At 36.0% G+C, this 22,133-nt stretch overlaps 1 protein-coding gene across 1 annotated transcript in view; it reads right to left on the bottom strand.

Moving 5' to 3' along the window:
• RNGTT (RNA guanylyltransferase and 5'-phosphatase) overlaps positions 1–22,133 on the bottom strand; it is a 330,605-nt gene that overhangs the window by 173,379 nt on the left and 135,093 nt on the right. The gene's annotated exons all lie outside the window — the stretch shown is intronic.

Here is a 22,133-nt window from a genome sequence, read left to right as displayed (position 1 = left end):
GCCAAAATAATGAATAAAGCATTGAAAACATATTTTTAAATCTATTCCTAAGCCAGCACAAAAGGAAGAAAGACACAGAAGCAAAAACAAAGTGAAAGTAGAAACTCTGGAAAGTAATAGATAAAAGGAATAAAAAATAAACACACAAAAAAAATCAGAAGCAAAAATCTGTAACTACAAACTAGCTCAAACATGAAGATTATAGTCCAAAGCTACAAAGACACTTGCTTGGGGGCAAAAATTTGTAACCACAAACCAGCTGAAACATGGCGATTATAATCCAAAAATACATTGTGTTTTCCAAGAACCCTTAGAAAACGATTTTAATCTTACTTTGGTTTTTTTTTGTGTGTCTTTTCTACATTTTTCCAAGCAGAGAATTTCATTGCAAAGAATACACAGTAAAAAATACAATTAACAGTTTTTTCAATGCCGTATCAACAGTTATAGACCCTATATCCTCTAATTAATTCTGACTTACTACGTGTTTTAATGCATCTCTTTCACAGATTTTTATTATTTTGAAGAACTTAACATGTATATCACTGATGGAGGCCTGAAACACGAATTTCTGCATGTCGGGGAAGAGAACAAAACATACTTTCACAGAGCCAGGTGTATCAGTTCATTTTCACGCTTGCTAATAAAGACACACTTGAGACTGGGTAATTTATAAAGAAAAAGAGGTTTAATGGACTTGCTGTTCCACATGGCTGGGGTGGCCTCACAGTCATGGCAGAAGGTGAAGGAGGAGCAAAGGCATGTCTTACATGGCAGCCGGCAAGAGAATGAGTGTCAAGCAAGAAACCCCTCATAAAAGCATCGGATCTCATGAGAACTCACCATCATGAGAACAGTATGGGGGAAAACAGCACCCACGAATCAATTACTTCCCACCAGGTCCCTCCCATACACCAGGTTATCTAGAATCTGGCCAATTAACAGAAAATTAAGGATAGTTCTAGGATTCAAATATGTCTCCTAAATTTTTGGATATGCTGTGTGTTATACATCCCTTTTGTCACAATCACACACTCTTCAAAGTACTACGCTTAAGCTTACAAGATTTGCTTTCCAAAAGCAACAACCAAAACTTCAAGTACATATTTCACTTGGAATAAAAATCTGTGATTCTCCTCCCAAACTGTGACTTCATCTTCTCTGTCATTTCATCCTTCAAAATCCATAATTTCTCTAAACTGAGGGCAGTTCAAATTTGAGTTTAAATATCTATATTTCCTTAAAATTTTAATGTTCCCTTCTCACACTGAGACAGAAATTAGATCAGTAATTGCCAGAGGCTTGGGGGATAGTCTTCAATGAGTTTCAGTTTTGAAGGATGAAAAAGTTGGCTGGATGAAAAAGTTGGCTGGGCGTGGTGGCTCACACCCGTAATCCCAGTACTTTGGGAGGCTGAGGCAGGCAGATCACGAGGTCAGGAGTTCAAGACCAGCCTGTCCAATATGGTGAAACCCCATCTCTACTAAGAAATACAAAAATTAGCCAGTGTGGTGACGTGCGCCTGTAGTCCCAGCTACTACTCACAAAGCCGAGGCAGGAGAATCACCTGAACTCGGGAGGTGGAGGTTGCAGTGAGCCACTGCACTCCAGCCTGGTTAACAGAGTTGAAACTCCATCTCAAAAAAAAAAAAAGTTACTTGCTAAATTCATAGCATTTCTGCTGAGCAATGATGCAATAAAAACCAAATACCACAATAATCTCTTTTAAAAAAAAAAAAAGGTTAAAAAAATGTAACCTTCAATCTTTCATTTGCTCTACTTGTATCGTAGGTACATCATTTATGGCAAGTTAAGATGGTGTTTCCATTCTTCAACCAAACTTCTCAAATTCATATAATGGACCATGCCTGTATATAAAGTATAAAGTAACAATAAAAAATAGCCAGTTAGCAAGACTCTACATAACATGATGCTGCCTGCCGCAGAAATGAAAGTAATTTCATTTGTTATTCTACTCTTTTTATAAATCAGAGTATTTAAAGGATTGAAAATTCATGGGTCAAAATAGGAGCTTCTCTGCCTTATTCTAGACAATATTTTTTTCTTCACTTGACACATAACATTTATGATATCACCTATCATTATCAAAGACCTACCATGAAGCGTTGTGCTTGGTACTTAACATACCATTCAAAATACATAACTCCTCATGAGATGTGTATTCTCAAGTTTTGAATTATTATTCAATTTGCCAGAAAAGGAAACTGAGGTCATCAGACATAAGCAACTAGCTTTAATTCAGACAGTAAAGTAAAATCACTCCGAACAGATTACATCAGACTTTAAAAATAAAGAGATAACTAAATAAAGTCTTATGACTCTCTGAAACAAATGCCCCAAAGATTTCTGCAAGTTCCTAAATATATAGGTCCTCCAATAGCCACTTAAATTTTATAGACTTGGCCAGACACAGTGGCTCATACCTGTAATTCTGGCACTTTGGGAGGCTGAGGCAGGGAACTGCTTGAGGAGCCAGGAGTTCACGACCAACCTGGCCAACACAGCAAGATCCCATTTCTATATTTAACAAAAATTTTATAGACTTTAAATGCATTATAGCATACACTATATGAATAAAGTGAACAAGAAGGGAGGTAAAATTCTTGAGGAAAAAAAGATTTTCTAGGAATAGAGATGAAATCTAAAAATGTTATTAATATTGTATACTTTAAATTAACTGATTTATACATTCATATGAGATCATATATGTAATGTGTTTATTAAATTAGAAATATCACCTTTTGTCTATTCACAATTCTTAAAAAAAAAATGTATCCAAACTTGTTATGGCCATCTTCCATATATCAGTATCTTTATCATGAGAGCCAACATTTAAGTCATTTAGCCAGTTTCCATTACTTTCACTGCTGCTGTCTCTGATTTACAGCATACTTCAAATTATACATGACCAACTATTAACTGCAGATGTTACCGCAAGCTACAAGTACTGATTAACTAACGTCAGGAAAATGCTTTTTCCCCTCATTCATTCCATAGATCTATGTTCATAATCTTAAAGTGCTTCGCTCTTTGAAGAAACCTTTAAAACACTGGTTTAAGAAAAAGTTCCTTATTCATTTACAATGTGAAAAATAGTAAGAGAATGCTGCTTCCACACTGATGATAATAAAAAAGCAGATGATCTATCAAATCATAACTTTTGTTATGGCCATCAGAAAGCTGACATCTGGAAGCCCCAAATGCAAGAGATACAAACTTTTTCCCAGGCTTCTATCAGGCTTCACAAGAAAGATCACAGGCAGGGCAGAACACAAGAGAATGCCCCACCTTGGTTGTACACAGACATTAAAACCCTCCTGCTTTCCAAACCCTTCTTGATACGATGCAAACATTACCTGGGAATAAATTCATATGCAGCTATACAAGAAGCTGGAGACAGGCTTGGAACAATGATATTATATTGATAAAAAGCAGAAAGACTCGGTACTGACAAAATATCCCTATGCAAGGCAAAACTTCACTGGCAAGAGGGAGAGGGAAGACCCACTGAGGAAAAGTCACGCCTGCGATTCAGGTGCTCAGGTTCTGTTTAATACTAAGCCTAGAGAAGAAAAACTAAGAAAACTCCACAAGCCTGGCACTGAGCGGCAAGAAATAGTTGTTTACATATGGGGAAAAGTACTAGAAGTATGAAAATAGAATACTCTGTGGTACAAGGGAGCAGAGCTTACTGAAAGCTACACGTGAAACGGAAACACCAGGAGAAAACTCTTATACTCTAGGCATTACAATAAATACAAGTAACTGCAGCCAAGTGCTAAGAAAATATAAATTCTTTGGAGCACTGAAGATATAATTATATAGCAACACATAGAACAGGCTGATTCAACCACTACCCCTCCCCACCCACAAACGAAGCCTATTAACAAACTAAAAGAAATACGCCTGCTACCAAGCATAAAGATACTTACCTCAGTCTCTTTTGTTCAAATAGGAAAACAAAAATCCAAGAAAGATGTCTAATTTAAAAATTCTCTCTCACACACACACACACATACACAAAGGAAAAATAAATGACTTATATTCTAAGATAAGGCAGTCAACAAAAGCAGACAAAGAGAGGGCCTATATTTTGGAATTATCAAAGACTTTAAAAATAACATTTACAAAAAACAACAGATGCTGGCGACATCGTCGAGAAAAAGGAACACACTTTTTCTTTTTTTGAGATGGAGTCTCACTGTGTCACCCAGGCTGGAGTGCAGTGGCACGATCTCGGCTCATTGCAACCTCCACTTCCTAGGTTCAAGGGATTCTCCTGCCTCAGCCTCCTGAATAGCTAGATTACAGGCATGGACCACCACACCTGGCTAATTTTTGTCTTTTTAGTAGAGAGAGGGTTTGACCACATTAGCCAGGATGGTCTCAATCTCCTGACCTCGTGATCTGCCTGGCTCAGCCTCCTAAAGTGCTGGGATTACAGGTGTGGGCCACCACACCCAGCCTGAAAAAGGAACACTGTTACACTGTGAGTGGGAGTGTAAATTAGTTCAACCATTGTGGAAGACAGTGTGATGACTCCTCAGAGACCTAAAGACAGGAGTATCATTTGACCCAGCAATCCCATTACTGGGTATATACCCAAAGGAATATAAATCATTCTATTATAAAGATATAGGCATGTGTAAATTCACTGCAGCACTATTTATAATAGCAAAGTAATGGAATCCACCTAAATGCCCATCACTGATAGACTGGACAAAGAAAATACGGTACGTATACACAATGGAATACTACGCAGCCATAAAAAGGAACAAGATCATATCCTTCAGGGACATGGATGGAGCTGGAAGCCATTATCCTCAGCAAACTAATGCAGGAATGAAAAAACAAACATTGAATGTCCTCATAAGTGGGAGTTGACCGATGAGAACACATGGACACACGGGGGTGAACAACACACACCAGGCACCTGTGGGGGGCATGGGGAAAGGGAGAGCATTAGGAAGAATAGCTAATAGATGCCGGCTTAATACCTGGGTGATGGCATGATCTGTGCAGGAAACCACCTGGGCATACGTTTACTTATGTAACAAACCTGCACATCCTGCACATGTACCCTGAACTTAAAAATAACATTTTAAATGATCTAGACAAAAAAGTGGAAAACATGCATAAACGGATATGGAGTTTCAGCAGAGGTGGAAACAATAAAAATGAAACAACTGAAAATGCAGAAATAAAGACACACAAAATCAGAGGAAAACTATGTTAATCAGTGGGAATGATAATGAGATTATCTACAGACTGGACACAGAAAAGTCACCAAACTTGAAGAAGAAAGGTATGTGGCACTTTTTCCAATCGAAATAAAGAAAAAAGAGGGAAAAAAGAAACAGCGCTAAGAATCAAAGAGCTGGGAGACTACAGCCAAAGATAGAACACTTGCATGGCTGGAATGTGAAAATGAAAAGAAAGATATAAGGAAGCAAAGAAACCAACTAAGAGAAATAATGCCTCCAATTACTACAAAACTAATTAAACACATAAACACAAACACACACCCCAAAGGACTCCAAGAGGACAGGAAGAAAGAGTTAAGAAAAAAAAAAAACATGTAGGTTTATCATAGTCAAAACCCAGCAAGAAGGGGGAAAAGATTACAGGCAGAGGAACAAAAATAAGATTGACAGCAGACTCCTTATCTGAAATTATACCAGCCAAGAGACAATGAAACCTCACCTTTAACATACTAATATTAATAGAAACAATGTTAATCCAAAAATCTTCAGCAAATGAAAATACCTTTCAATAACAAAGGCACAGTAGAGTTCTTTTTCAGACAGACAATAGCTGATAAAATATATTTCCACCAAGCCAGAACATAAGAAATTTTCAAAGAAAATTTTTAGGTAGAAGGAATATGATACAAGAATTTTAAAATCTGTATCTAAACTGAAATAATGAAGGGCATTGTAATGGTTAAAAACTAGAATAAATATAAGAAATCTGTGTTCCTCTTTCTTTTCTTACAATATAATTGACTAATTAAAGTAAAAATATTAACAATGTATTGTAGGATTTATAACATATGTAAAAACAAAATGTATAAAAGGAAATGAGGTAAGAACCCCAACTATGAAGTGGCATACTATTATTTAAAAGTAAATTAGGCCAGGCGCGGTGGCTCACGTCTGTAATCCCAGCACTTTGGGAGGCCAAGGCAGGTGGATCATGAAGTCAGGAGATTGAGACCATCCTGGCTAACACAGTGAAACCCTGTCTCTACTAAAAATACAAAAAAAAAAAAAAAAAAAAAAAATTAGCCAGGAGTGGTGGCAGGCGCCTGTAGTCCCAGCTATTCAGGAGGCTGAGGCAGGAGAATGGCGTGAATCCAGAAGGCAGAGCTTGCAGTGAGCCGAGATTGCACCACTGCACTCCAGCCTGGGTGACAGAGCGAGATGCCATCTCAAAAAAAAAAAAAAAATTAAATGTAAATTGTGAAAAGAGATACTATAAATCTTAGAACAACTGCTAAAACATACACAAAGATGTATATCTAATAGGCCAAAAAAGTGGAGATATAATGGAATAAGAACATTCTCAAGTAATCCAAAGGATGGCAAGACAAAAAGAAAAAAGAAAATGAGAAAACATGGGGCAAGCCATGTAGTAAATCAAGTAGTAAGAAGGTAGATTTATAGGAGATTGATTTTTTTTCATTCTAATGATATTTCTTCTAGAAACCACAACATTACAAAATCAACCAGCAGAGATTGTCATTATTAATAAATTTTTTTAAGAAATCAAGAACCAGCTGGGTGTGGTGGCTCATGTCTGTAATGCCAGCACTTTGAGGGGCAGAGGCAGGCAGATATTTTGAGCTCAGGAGTTCAAGACCAGCCTGGGCAACATGACAAAATCCCATCTCTACAAAAAATACAAAAAAAATGTTGGTTTATCATAGTCAAAAGCAAAGTCAAAACCATAGTCAAAGCCAGGCCATGGTGGTGTGCACCTGTAGTCCCAGCTATTTGGGAAGCTGAGGTGGGAGGATAACTTAAGCCCTGGAAGCAGAGGTTGCAGTGAGCCAAGATCACGCCAGTGAATTCCAGTCTGAGTGACAGAGTGAGATCCCTCTTAAAAAAAAAAAAAAAAAAAAAGAACCAACTATATACATAGTGTCTACAACAGCCCACTTTGTACATAAAGAGTCCATTAGGTAAAAAGTACAGGGATGGAAAAATATGTCAAATCCAGTGCTAATGGCAAAAAAGCTGAAGCATCTAGACTATATTAATATAAGACAACGAGAACTTCAGAACAAGAAATTACTAGAGATGAAAACAATACGTACTGACAAAGGGGGTCAATTCATCAAGAATCTGTAACAATCTTAAATGTATATACATGCCTTACACATGGAATACTATGCAGCCATAAAAAAGGATGAGTTCGTGTCCTTTGTAGGGACATGGATGCAGCTGGAAAACATCATTCTCAGCAAACTATCACAAGAACAAAAACCAAATACCGCATGTTCTCACTGATAGGTGGGAATTGAACAATGAGATCACTTGGACACAGGAAGGGGAACATCACACACCGGGTCCTATTGTGGGAAATGGGGAGGGTGGAGGGATAGCATTAGGAGATGTACCTAATGTAAATGACGAGTTAATGGGTGCAGCACACCAACATGGCACATGTATACATATGTAGCAAACCTGCACGTTGTGCACATGTACCCTAGAACTTAAAGTATAATAAAAAAGAAAAAAGAAAAAGAAAAAAAAAAAAGCCTCAAAATAAAACTGACAAAATAGATAAAAATAGTGGGGAGGCCGGGCGCAGTGGCTCAAGCCTGTAATCCCAGCACTTTGGGAGGCCGAGACAGGTGGATTACGAGGTCAGGAGATCGAGACCATCTTGGCTAACATGGTGAAACCCCGTCTCTGCTAAAAAAAATACAAAAACTAGCCGGGCATGGTGGCGGGCGCCTGTAGTCCCAGCCACTCGGGAGGCTGAGGCAGGAGAATGGCATAAACCCGGGAGGCGGAGCTTGCAGTGAGCTGAGATCCGGCCACTGCACCCCAGCCTGGGCGACAGAACGAGACTCCGTCTCTAAAAAAAAAGAAAAATAGTGGGGAAATCCTCAATTATAACAGAGAATTTAACACTCTTCTCTGAGCAAACAGCTGGACAAGTAGAAAAAAAAATCACTAGTAGTAAAGACACCTTGAAAAGACTTACAAAACACAAGCAGACACAAAGCCAGTGAGGATATGTAAGACTAGATCACTATAAAACAACCTGACCTGACATTTATAAAATACTCCACCCAAACCAGGAAAAAAATTTTTTTTCCTAAAAGCATACAACACATTTCAAAGTATATTCTCTGACCATAATGAATTAAATTAGATGTCAATATTTGGAAAGTCACCCAATATTTGAATATTAAATAACACACTTCTAAATAACCCATGAATAAAAGAAGAAATTAAAAGGGAAATTTTAAAGTATTATAAACAGAATGAAAACAAAAACAGAGTAGATTAATATTTGAGAGATGCAGCTAAAGCACTGTACAGAAAATTTTGCTGCATGAAATACCTAATTAAAAAAGAAGGTCAATGACCAGGCACAATGGCTCATACCTGTAATCCCAGCACTTTGGGAGGCTGTGGTGGGAGGATCACTTAAGGCCAGGAGATTGAGACCAGCCTGGGCAACATAGCAAGACCTTGTCTCTACAAAAAATTTAAAAAGTAGCCGGGCATGGTGGCATGCACCTAAGTTGCAGCTACTCAGGAGGCCGAGGCAGGAGGATCATCTGAGCCCTAGAGGTTGCAGCTGCAATGAGTCCTGACTGCAGCACTACACTCCAACCTGGGCAACAGAATTAGATATCGCCTAAGAAAAGCAAAAAAAAAAAAAAAAAAATTTGCCCATTTTTACAAAAAAAAAAATTTTTAAGCAAAAAGGTTACAATCAATGACCTCAACTTCCACCTTAAGAAAGTAAGGAGAACTGTAAAGAATTTCATAATCTCAGAAATAAAAAATAGCCACGTGGGCTGAGATAGTGTACACAATAAAAGCAACCTATCCCCTCGTAAGACTAAGACCAGACCTCACTGAAGACAGAACAGCCATAACTCACTGCATGGTGAAGCTAATGAAATGTCCCAGCTGCTTTTAAAGATGGAAGTTGTCTCAAAGCAGTATGTCCAAATTTAAAACTATAGGATACTGACTAATAGGTAGGAATGAATTTCCAAATTTCAAAATTAAGTCGCTGAGATGAAAATTTCAAAGAAATTGAGAGGCAAGGTTATAAGTCAAACCAAACATTGGGAAGGGTATTCAGCAACGATGATGGGCAGCCTTTGAGAGAAGAGTCTGTCAGGCACAGTCTCCATGAAAAGAGGAGTTACCAAAAAGCCAAAAAGAGAGTCTCAATATGTTTAAAATAGCGTGACTTGAACGGTCAGGTTTATTTAATAATTTAAATATCAGATATAATTTTAAATTCACTTTGATATTCTTTTGTATCTGATACTATATCCAAAAAAATAAGCTACTGTTTCTTTTTCTCCTTTCTATATATAAAGTAAAACTTATTCATGAGTTGCACTGGTATCCTAATGTAGGAAGTACTAAGCTAAGTTTATCATAGACAATTTACTGGTTAACACCCCAATAAAAATACAATTGCATGCAGTGTTCAATGAGATAGGTATTTCCTGACTGCCTTCCAATGCTAGAAACCAAGCCAGCATTAGGACATGCTAATGGGATGTGAGGGATATGAAGACCCAACAATATAAGCCTTGGCCAATATGCCTAAATAATACCTTAATTTCAATTTGGCAGTAAAAACATTTACATGTGATGACATAACTACAATTTCTCCCTGTCAACCTTTCTTCAGAAATGTGGTTCTACTTAAATTACCCTAGATGCTTTTAAAACACTTCTAACTAATAAAAGAATCCTAATTTAGAAATGTTTAACTGAAAAATCTTGGAGAAATTTAAAGTGGAATATGTGTGGTCAATTACCCTAAACTAGGATACAATCCTTTTCAGAATTACGATTTTCTTGATAATTTTCCCTCCAGACAAAATTCAAAGATAACTGGATGAAAAGTAAAACAGTAGATATTATATATCAATTTTTAATAAAGCTTGACAGTTTTCATAAGGTTTTTCCTTTAAAATTTAAATTTGCTTACCTATGAACATAATCTTATCTTTGAATACCATCTGAAATATCCTACAGAGGGCATGTAGCATGGACCAAAGATTGGAGGAACTGACAAAGGTTACCATATGATTGACTCCAAGTTGATATTTTATGTCTATGAATCATGATGCATCCGAAAACCAAGTTGTTATAAACGCATAAGCAGAGAAAGATAATGCAAAAGGCTTGACATTAGAAACATGAGAAACAAAATAGAAACTGCAAAGTTACAAAGCATAGAAAGGAGCCTTTTAAAAATAACAAGCAAAATGACAGCTTAAGACTACAGTGAAGAAGAAACTGAATCTCCAATGTTATTAGAAATACGAATTGGCAATATCAATTCATTATAGTATGGAAAAATATACCAACGGAATACTTAAAAAAGAAGAAACTACCTCCACCTTTCAGTTCTGGTCTATTCTACTCAGACATTTTCTGAGCAGATATTCCCACAAAGCCTCAACTCATTGCCTGAGAATACTCAATATAGTAACTTCTATCTCTTGACTCTTTTATGTGCTTTCATTAACTCTCCACAAATCCAAGGTTTAGTTTAAAACCCCCCCCAAAAATGGAAATTTGCACTCCCCTGGATACTAATCTTTATTGGTTTTCAATCCCAAAGTCTAACTTCTAGCTCAGGTTAAGATTATTCAATGCTTCTGTACTCTGAATGTCCTTCTAATCAGTAAATAATAATCCTACAAGTCATCCTCGTTCATCACAAAGCCAACATCATCATCTTCTTTTAAAAAAGAATGACTTGATTGCCACTACTTACCAACAGTGCCTAAACAACTATGTCATTCGAGTTAGCTAATCAAAATATAAATCACTTTTGCAATACTATTGTTGGCTCTTTCATTAACCCATATTATTGCAATAAAAAAGAAGCATAATAATTCTGGTGAATCCTACTTGACAAGTTAGAAAATCTTAAAACAAAATTTCTCTAGAAAATATAACCTCTTAATTTTGGTTGCTGTTAGTCTTATTTTTACCAAAATCCCTTCATAGATCCAGAAAGAAGTAGTCAAGTACATCCTCATGGAGCAATAAAAGTTCTTTTTGTCAGATTTCTAATTTTTCTTTTTAGTTTCATACTTTAGGCATCATTCACTCATTCAACAAACATTTACTTGGTACCAATAAGTGGCAACCACTGTGTTAAGTGTTTGAGATGTAAAAGGGTTTACTCTACGTCCATCTTGGAAGAGCGGGTGGCAGGGTCTAGTGTGGAGACCCCAAACTAAAATGTCTATACGTGCCAGGCCATAACCTGAACTGGACAGGGTATATAGTAAGATGGACGTGTGAGACCAACTGGAGAGGACATCCTCATCTACAAGCAGTCAAATTCAACACTGCTTACGTATCATATGAGCTTACACTTTATGAAACTCATGAATTTATGAGTTAATATGGACCTAAATACACATAAAATAGTTATTTTACCTTAAATGCTTTCAGTGGAGATGCTTAAAGACTTCTAAGGGAACAAAACAGCAATTATATTTTCATCTATCATTCAAGGATTTATTCAAATATTTACTGAGTACTAATTACATATTCATTTTTTAGAAAATGATGAGAAGAGCAAGAGAAGGAAGTAACAGACACAAAACTATTAATATATGCCAGGTACTGTTCCAAGCACTTTACATATTTTAACTTATTTTTAAACTATGCCCTAAAGAGTTAAAGAAACCAGTGACTGGCAGAAATTATTGAGCCTGCAGGGTGGCAAATTAAAAAAAGAAACAAATTGCTCAAACACTGAAACTCCCTCCACTTATGAGATTTAAAACCTGGCTGAAATCAATTGGAACCGATATGGCCCACAAGCCGTTTGCACAGAACGAACTTGCCGGTGTCACAGATGAAATTTCCACCGAAGGCTTCATACTAACTCCCCCTGAAATTTGCACATGAGATCCATGAGGTAGTATGAATAAACAGCTGTGCATGCCTGAGGACTTTCCAGACCTCCCCTCTCCTTCCACCAATCACCTACGAATCCCAGAACACACTCCCTAAACTTTTTCTAATGAAATTACTGCCTTAAAGTCAGCACAGAGAGACAGATTTGAGCTGGACTCCTTTCTTCTTGTTAGTCGACTTGTAATAAAAAGCTTTTCTTTTCCCAAAAAACTCAAGTGTCACAGTATTGGCTTCTAGCGCATCACGCAGCAAGCCCTTTTGCTCAGTAACATTTTTAGCCTCATAATTACCAAATAAAGTAGGGATTATTGTGATTCCCATTTTAAAGGTGAAGTTAAGAACTTGCCTAAGGTTACACAGCAAGAAATTGAGAATCCAAATGCCTTCTAGCTCCAGAGTCCATATTTTTAACTGCTATTCTAAACTAGAGTGTCAGAGTCCCAAAAATCTTCTCCTAATCTCTAGTCTAGTCTAGGTTATATGCTTCTTCAATAAACTATCAAAGTATCCTATGCTTCCCTCCATCACAGGCTTTTCCCATCTATCTGACTACTAACTTGACATGTATGCTTTTTGAGGTCAGGAATCACATCTTATATTCATTGTATTTTCAACATCTATTACAATAATATGGTGCACAGTAAGCTCTCACTCAACAAATGTGTGTTAAACAAATATAAAATGAATAACACAGTGCAAGGATCTATAAAAATAAGCTGGTATGGCTAGGTTATAACCATAGGTTATAGGTTAGGTAGAAAAATATATAGGCAGTATTATCCCAAGAGGTTGTGTATAATGAAAACATAAAAAATTGTTAGAAAAGTTTAAAAGTTTATTAGACTTGTATACATATTATGAAAGGGGTAAGATTTAAAAAAAAAAAGCTAAAGTCATCCCTCATAAGTTAATAACTTCCTCAAAAATCATCCTTTATTACCTATATATATCTCCAGTGAAGACAACAGTAATAATGTCCTAACTGGGCATACAGAGTTGCTTCTAGGTTAATTTCCTTTCTTCAAACTATTTCTACTCACTAATGCTACTCACTGACTTTCTAAAACAAACAATTTGTAGTGTGTCATGGCCATATCTAAAAATCTTTGAATGTTCTTCACTGTCTATAGTCCAAGTTGCCTTAGCATGGTTTTGAAAGCCCTTTTTTTCTGGGAAAACTCTCCTGAATATGTCTGTAATCAAACCACAATGAAATGCTCACCTTTCTAAAATGTTTATATACTTTGATATCATTAAACCTTTGTTCATGCTATACTCTGTATCCAGATTGCAGCTCGTAAGAAATATAAGTGAATATTTGTTTTGTGGGTAGAAAAGCATGACCTATCAGTTTAGAAGAATAGTAAGTACTTTTGAAACAAATATACGAATACAATGGATATTTGGCCATAAATACATAATGCAGTAAAAATACAACTAAACTGAATAAATGATTGATCTGGATGTCATGAGGGAGAAAAAGTAGAGAGATTGAAAAAAAAAAAAAAAGGAAAATGCTAAATAGTTCTAATTTGAACACAAAGGGAAAATCATTCATTTGTAAAATAAAATTTAAGATTTTCAAACAAAGAGTAATATGAGAAATTGCAAAAATACACCCTCTGTTTAAATAGGTGCGTTGAGGAATTCATTTTACCAAAGAGAGGTCCTGGCCTTTGCCCTCAGCTACTGGGAGATGATCTCTAGGCCCCAGGGATATCCTCCTTGACAAGAGTACCTGGAGTCACTGGAGAGTCTAACAACGTGACTCATGATGGGAGCTTCCTGGAATACCCTACCAGCTCTGATCTCCAAAGGAACTAGAGACTAAACTTATTAGCCTGACCTTTTGGGTGGAGATAAAGACTAAAGGTCAGACACGGGGTCAGTATGTGAACAAATTCCAGTATAAACTGTGGACACCAAAAGCTTGCATAAACTTCCCTGGACTATCATACATCATAGCCAGGAATAGGTAACACCATCCAGGACTCCACCAGGAAAGGACAACCAGAAGCTTTGCTTTTGAGCCTCTCCCAGATTCTGCCCACGTGCCTCTCCTGTGGTTGGTTTTAGTATGTATCCTTTCATTATAATAAAACTCTAATTCTAAGTATAGTGCTTCTCTGAGTTTTGTGGGTCATACCAGTGAATTGTCAAATCTGAGGGAGTCATTGGGGACCTCAGTATCTATCTACAGCCAGCCAGTCTGAAGTAAAGGAGGACCCCCAAACTTGAGGCTGGTGTTGAAGCAAGGACCATGCGGTTGGTCTAAACATATTCCAATAGGTTTCTGTCACTCTATTTCTCTAGTCGATACCATTTCAGCTGTCCTCAAAGTCACACCCATCAGCAGGAAAGCTTACGACTGCCCCTGTGAGGCATTATTGTCAAGAGGCTGTTCAGGAAGTGGCAGACTAGAATGATGCCATAGTTGCCTTCTCTGTTAGTGAGTAAAGTGACCCGGTTAGCCACCACAGATGAGACCTTCAGCTTCGCTTTAACAGAGACATTGAATATCTCCGGATGAGGACAACCCACACTGGGATACCAAATGGCATTTTAGCTGTAAACTAAACATGTTCTGCAGCCTAATAAAGTAACAGGAAAATGGAAGTGAGAGTTTCAGAAATAAACTTTACTTTCCACAATATAAAAAAGTATAACATTTCCCTATTCTTTGTATCAATTTTAAGCTAGGACAGAAAGAGAAAGCTCAAAATCATATAAAAATAAGACCTAAGATTTCCATCTAGAATGTTGTATGAAATATATTGTGAACAAAATGGCAAAATATGTACACCTCTGTTATGGTGATTTTATTTCCTGTACTAAAAATTAAGCTTTTATCAACAATTTAATGCAGCAAAGTAATTACATGGTTCACTGGGATTTGACATAACACCTTTAAAGAATACTAACTTTCGTTCATTTTATTGTTATTAGGCTCCAATGTCAAAATTAAAGTTCTATTAGTTATCTTCCATGCATCTATATGGACGTTATTTCCCAGAAAGGTTCCATCCTACTTCAGTCTAGCGAGTTACAATCTTCTCATGGGGTGCACATATGTGTATACAGTATATGTGGACATATATGTGCACTTATAGTCCCTAGGCTAACACTAAGAATTCTAAGAACATGCAAAAAGAAGGGCAAAGTATACAAAAGGGGGAAGAAATGAAAATCTTCTTAATGAGAAAAAAGAATGAATAGAACCAGTGGGACAAAATCAATAGCATATAATGGGGTATTTGACATAGACCACTAGGTATCAGAGATAAGACTAAGCAAAGTATATTTTAAGTATTGCAAAAGCAATGTACTTAAACCAGTAACAACACCAATTTACATTTATTACTCTTTTGTTCTCAAGTATATGAAACTGAGTCATTCAAGCTTGCATTTGAAAATAACATTCAAAAAAATCTTTGTGAGCACCCTAGAATCAGTATTAAAACTTATTCTAATAATATCTAGAGAAAGCATTGATTTACAATACACCAAAACTTAGAAAAAGTGACCCAGATATATGAGTACTTAAAATTTCAATGTCATTGTTTCCTGGAAGTAATCACAGTCTAAGGAGGAAATGGGGACATAGGGGATGCACGGGCTGGGGGAGAGATTATCATTATTTCCAAACAATAATATGGAGACCTAAAACGATTCACATGCAAATCATCGCTGAAACTTTCAACTCAATCCTTAAAGTCTGGCCAGTGAATACAGTTCTAGACCTGAATCACCAAAAGATACTTTTAGCCTGTTGCAAGCTCTAGGGCCACACCGAAAAACAACGGTGGCACCCTGTACACTCTAGAGCAAAAACCACTCTGGTCTAGCGTACATAAAAGGAATCCTAAACATATACATGCCTTTCATTTAAACCCCTTTCTTCTCAGACAGCAAAAAGGAATATGCAAGGTATTCAGAACCTCTTCATACCATGTATCTGGACTCAGTAGGTACAGTTATCTCACTTCAGACATATCAGACAGATGGAATTTAAAGGCTGTATTTTTTGGATCTTTTACAGTTTGATTTTTCTGGTCATCCCATCCAAAATGTGGGCCAGGCACAGTGGTTCACACTTGTAATCCAAACGCTTTGGGAGGCCATGGTGTGAGGATCGCTCGAAGCCAGGAATTTAAGAAAAGCCTGGGCAACAAAGCCAGATCCTATCGCTACAAAAAAAAAGTAAAAAAAAAAAAAAAAAAAAAAAAAAAGGTGGGGGGAGGTGTAGATATAAATACACACATACACAACACCTACATGTACACACACACACACACACACACATGCATATTCTCCAACTATCAGAAAATTAATAAACCACTCTGAACTATATCATGTCTCCTCTCCTCAAAGTAATCAGCAACCTTAACCCTATTCCTTCAGGTACTTTGCCAACCTCTGAACCTAAATGATAACTAACCTATCCCATGCCTTCACCATCCAAGTCTATTCACATCATTTTTAAATCATTCTTCTATACAGATGTAAGATGAGTCAACATCTAACAATTTAATTTCTTTTATCCATTTGTAATTTCCATCAGGTTGAGCATCATGTGCAATTGCTCCTGAGTATTCTTAAACACCTAAAAATACAGTCAAATATACTATCATTTTTTGAAAATCAGCATATTAGAAGCATAAGCTCAAGACATTGGGTTAACCAGGAGCATAATTTAAGTTTATTTTGGGCCGAGCGCGGTAGCCTGTAATCCCAGGACTTTGGGAGGCCAAAACGAGTGGATCACCTGAGGTCAGGAGTTCGAGACCACCCTGGCCAACATGGTAAAACCCCGTCTCTACTAAAAATACAAAAATTAGCCAGGCATAGTGGCACATACCTATAATCCTAGTTACTCAGGAGACTGAGACAGGAGAATCGCTTGAACCCAGGAGGCAGAGGTTGCAGTGAGCAGAGATCCTGCCATTGCACTCCAGCCTGGACAACCAGAGTGAAACTCCAACTCAAAGAAAAAAAGAAAAAAGTTTATTTCATCCATCGGAAACCAAATCAAATCAGGCTAAAGACGAATGCACAGTTACTGATAAAATAAGGCTATGAAATTAACTACCAATTCATTATGAGTATGATAAACCCTGTTCAAAATGTTTTGTAATTGTGCTGCAAAAGCCATAATCAACAAGAGAAAAATAAGTTTGTGATACATACTGAGAACAGTTTTAATAAAATTAACTTCTCTTAAAATCAGCAATAAATGACTTTGCAAAATTTAATCATTATGTTTTTTCTACACAGAACTATATTTAGTTAGCCAAAACCATTTATGTGACCATACATTTCTCTGTCTTCTGCAGGGCATAATAAATAAAAACAGACTTCTGTTAAAAATATTTGTTTGCTGATAGGTAAAATTACATCCACATCACAGTTTCAATAAAGATAATAATACTAGTCCTTTAATATCTTGAACCTACTTTCTTTCAGTTCATAATTCAATAAACAGCAAATTATTAAAATTTAATTTTGAAATATACAGTTATTATAACATTTATGAGACCTAGAACAAATTATTTAATGTCAAGAATAGTATTCTTCATAACATTAAGTATTCCCCAAAATTATATAAAATTTAAAAAATTTTTTTAGAAGATAAAAGATAAAGTCATTTTTCCTGAAATGATGTCTTAGCACCTAACTGAACTATAGAAAAGAGAAGGTCGTTAAGAGGAAGGTTTCAAGTAGAAATAGTCTGTTACACTCACAGATACAGTAACAGGAAAGGTAAGGTGGGGTACATTAATTAAACAGCCCCAAGAAAAAAGAATGAAAACGGGCAAATTCTGAAAGGGGTGCTGAAAGAGCTCACGCAGCTAATAAACACATGTGGCACAAAACAACCATCCACACAGTAGGATCTGCATTCTCCTAGAAATTTAATGTTATTTCCAAGACACTATATTACTTTTGAGTAAAGAGTCCTAATCCTTTGGCATCATAACCACCAGCTACTCTAATCTTAACCCTAATTTTTCCATGTAATTCATCAAACTACCAACAAAGACTTTAGTACTTGAATCATCCTTGTCTTCTTCATGTATGCTACCATACAGGTGGACAATCTACTCAGCATCCTAGTGTCCAAGATCCTAAGTATTTTCAACTCTACTGACATTCTCTTCTACTCTACCTCATTAATCTCTACCAACAGACAGTTGCTAAATCATTATTTCAAAGTACTCTACATCAAATGTATTTTCTAATAGATCACTCTCTTACAATATATGTCTCCCATCCAACAATGAAAGAGGCATTTCTATCTACCTGCTACAGCTCGGATCTTTATTTTATCTTTCAAAAACTATTTCACCTGTTAGGTAGGACTTGATAGAAACATTTCACGAACATTCTCAAACCCTATCTCCACAGATGCCTCTCTGGGACTACAATTCTCAGCACTGCAATATGACTAGATATGGGATTGTACAGAATCCTATATGGAACGATGTTTTAGACTCGGAAAACCAAGCGAATAGTATTCAGAATTTAAGCCCTGAAATGCCATACGAGTGGTGCTTTCTGAGGACTGAACTTATCACAGGAAAACCTATAGACTCCTACCAGTTATCAAGAGAAAAAGTCTAATTTTAACAACATACTACTAATGATGATGACAATGATGGTGATGTGATGATGATGATGATGATGATGATGATGATGATGATGGATGACTTATCCGAGGCTAGCAGTTCCACACCATTAAATAAATAAAGCAAAATTTTAAAACATTGGCCAGTTACCCAGCCCTCCATGTTTGGCTAATATGAGAGGGAGAATCAAAAAACAATCAAATATTTTCTCATTAATGTCAGGAACAAGACAAAGACATTCTCTGTCAGCACTCCTTTCAGAATCATACTGGAAGTTCTAGCCAATAAAGTAAGACAAGTAAAAGGTGTAAATATTGGGAAGGCAGAAATAAAATTGTCTTTTTTCATAAATGACATGATTGCCTATGCAGAAAATATGAAACGAATAAACAAAAACTACCAGAACAAATAAGCAATTATAGCCAGGTTTCAGGACACAAATATACAAAACTCAACCACTTTCCTTATGCCAGCAATGGTATACAGAAAAAATATCCATCACTTTCCTATATACCAGGTGAAATTCGAAATTTAAAATACAAAAACATTTATATTAGCATCCTCCAAAAAGGAAATACTTAGGGATAACGTAACAACTATATATAAAAAATCTGTATTAGAAAAACTACAGAATTCCAACAAAAGAAACCAAAGAACTAAATAAATGGAGAGACAGTACATGTTCATGGATAGGAAGGCTCAATATCGTCAAGATGTCAGGCTTCCCAATTTGATCTACAGATTCAACACAATCCCAATCAAAATCCCAGAAAGTTATGTTCTAAATATTGTCAAACTGATATTAAAGGTTGTATGGAGAGGCAAATGATCTAAAATAGCACAATACTGAAGGAGAAGAGTAAGGGCAACAACTGACACTACCAGACTCAAAACTTACAAAGCTACAGTAATTAAGACAGAATAATATCGGCAAAAGAACAGACAAATGATCAGTGGGATGGAACAGAACCCAGAAATAGATCCACATAAATACAGTCAAGTGATCTTTGACAAAAGAGCAAAAGCAATGAAATGAAGAGAAAATAGTCTCTTCAGCAAATGGTGATAGAACAACCGAACCTTCACATGCAAAAAATAAATAAATAAATTCTGAAATTGCAAACTTATGATTTGTGTATGTTTCACTGTGTATTATACATCCCCAAGCAAAAGTCTGCTTAGAAACACTAAAGAAAAAAATGTGCTAATTAAATTTTAGAAAGCATATGCTTTACATTCTCAAATTTCTGAAAAATATGCTATGCTAAAAATCAGATGTGTGAAATATGGGGCATTTTGAGAAATTATCCAATAATACAAAAAAGAAGAACAAAGAAAAGTATAAAAGATAAAATATATAGAAGCACATTAAGCAAAATTTTTAAGAAAAACTAAATATTATGCAAACCTATATTAATATTTCTAAGCAAAATACGATTAAGCAAAATTCAAAGTAAACAAAAGCAAAATAAAAGAAATTAATATTTCTGTGTAAAATATTCCTAAGCAAACTGAAAGAAAAAATGGTGTCAACTGATTTTGATAATCAAATTCATAATGAAGAAATGAGTAATAAATGCTTATGTGCTAAAATTTTTAATATATTAGAAAAAAGACAAAGTAATAGCACTGAACCATTTTAATATTCCTCTCTCACCTATGACAAAAGTAGAATATAAAAACATTCATAGAAATGTTTATAATAACTGATGATATATTGGGCCACTAAAAAAAAAAACAACAGCAAATTCCTACAAATCATACCAACTACATTCTCTAGTCACTAAACAAACAACAACAACAAAATTAGAACTAAGAAAAACAAATAAGTTAAAAATAAAGGGGAAAAGTTGATAAACTTCAAATTTTAAAACATTCTGTTAAGTGCTGTGCAGTCAGGGGAAGGGCCAAAAAGTGAACTGAATTTATACAGCCAGTTTTTCTCTAAGGGCATTTCCCAATTCTAAACATATGGCAAAACTTAGAAAATCCATATTTTTTCCCTAGGCAAAAGGCCACTGCTAAGGCAAAAGGAAAGAAGTGGAGATTTTAGTGGGCTCAGGGAATTAGAGAGACATATTTGGGAAGAGATTCAAACATACACCTGGATTTCCCCTCGAGATGATAGCACAATGCTAACGTTACACAGATATATAGAAAACAAAATTTAAAAGAAAATACATGTCCAACACCAACATAATACACTTGAACATTTTAATGACATTGATAATTTTCTAAAAATGACATATTAACAAAGGTGGCACATGAAAATGTTAAAACTTGCTAGCTATGTTTTTCAAAGAATTTCTTCCTTAAAAATATCCTAAAAGTTATTTTAGAACTGAGTTCATTCAAGCTTTCACCGAACAGTTCACTACAATATAAATAAACTATTCTCTGTCACAGAAAAATAGGCATAAATCCCCCGATTCATTTTACATAATAAAAACAGACAACTACAAAATCATTCTCCATCTACTGTCAACTATAGACCAATTTCTATCATCCATTCCGTAGTTCCAGGCATTTGCAATACAGTAGCAAATCTATCACACTAGTTTATCAGAAAGTGTGTCTGTATCACATAAAAAGAGTGAACACTGATAGGATGGCAATTAAAAACAGGTGATCAACCAACAAATACATAATTTATAATACAGTGATTTATAATATGGTGATTTAATTTTTGACCAAGGTGTCAATGTAATCCAGGAAAAGAAGTCTTTTCAACAAATGGTGCTAGAATAACTAGTGGGGAGGGTGATATGAATCTCAATTCCTACTCCACACTACTAACAGAAACATTAATTTGAAATGGATAATATACCCAAACATAAAAGCTAAGCCACAGGCTCTCGGAATAAAACATAGGGGAATATATTTCTGACCTTGGGTTAGTCAAGCAAAGGTTTCTTAGGCAAGACACAAAAAAGCACTATCCATAAAAGAAAAATAATTCATAAATCAAACGAGTGAATAATAACTTCTGCTATCAAAGGCCTCTGTTAAGAAAATTGGCCCAGCATGATGACTCACGCCTGTAATCCCGTCATTTTGGGAGGCCGAGGCAGGTGGATAACCTGAGGTGAGGAGTTCAAGATCAGCCTGACTAACATTGTGAAATTCTGTCTCTACTAAAAATACAAAAAATTAGCTGGGCATGGTGGCACGCACCTGTAATTCCAGCTACTTGGGAGGCTAAAGCAGGAAAATCGCTTGAACTTGGGAGGCAGAGGTTGCAGTGAACCAAAATCACACCACTGCACTCCAGCCTGAGCAACAACAGCAAAACGCCGTCCCAACAACAACAACAAAGCCTCTGTTAAGAAAA

The sequence above is a fragment of the Rhinopithecus roxellana genome, chromosome 4 (assembly GCF_007565055.1).
Source record: "Rhinopithecus roxellana isolate Shanxi Qingling chromosome 4, ASM756505v1, whole genome shotgun sequence".
Lineage (NCBI taxonomy): Eukaryota > Metazoa > Chordata > Mammalia > Primates > Cercopithecidae > Rhinopithecus > Rhinopithecus roxellana.
This window is presented reverse-complemented; position numbering and strand designations above follow the sequence as displayed.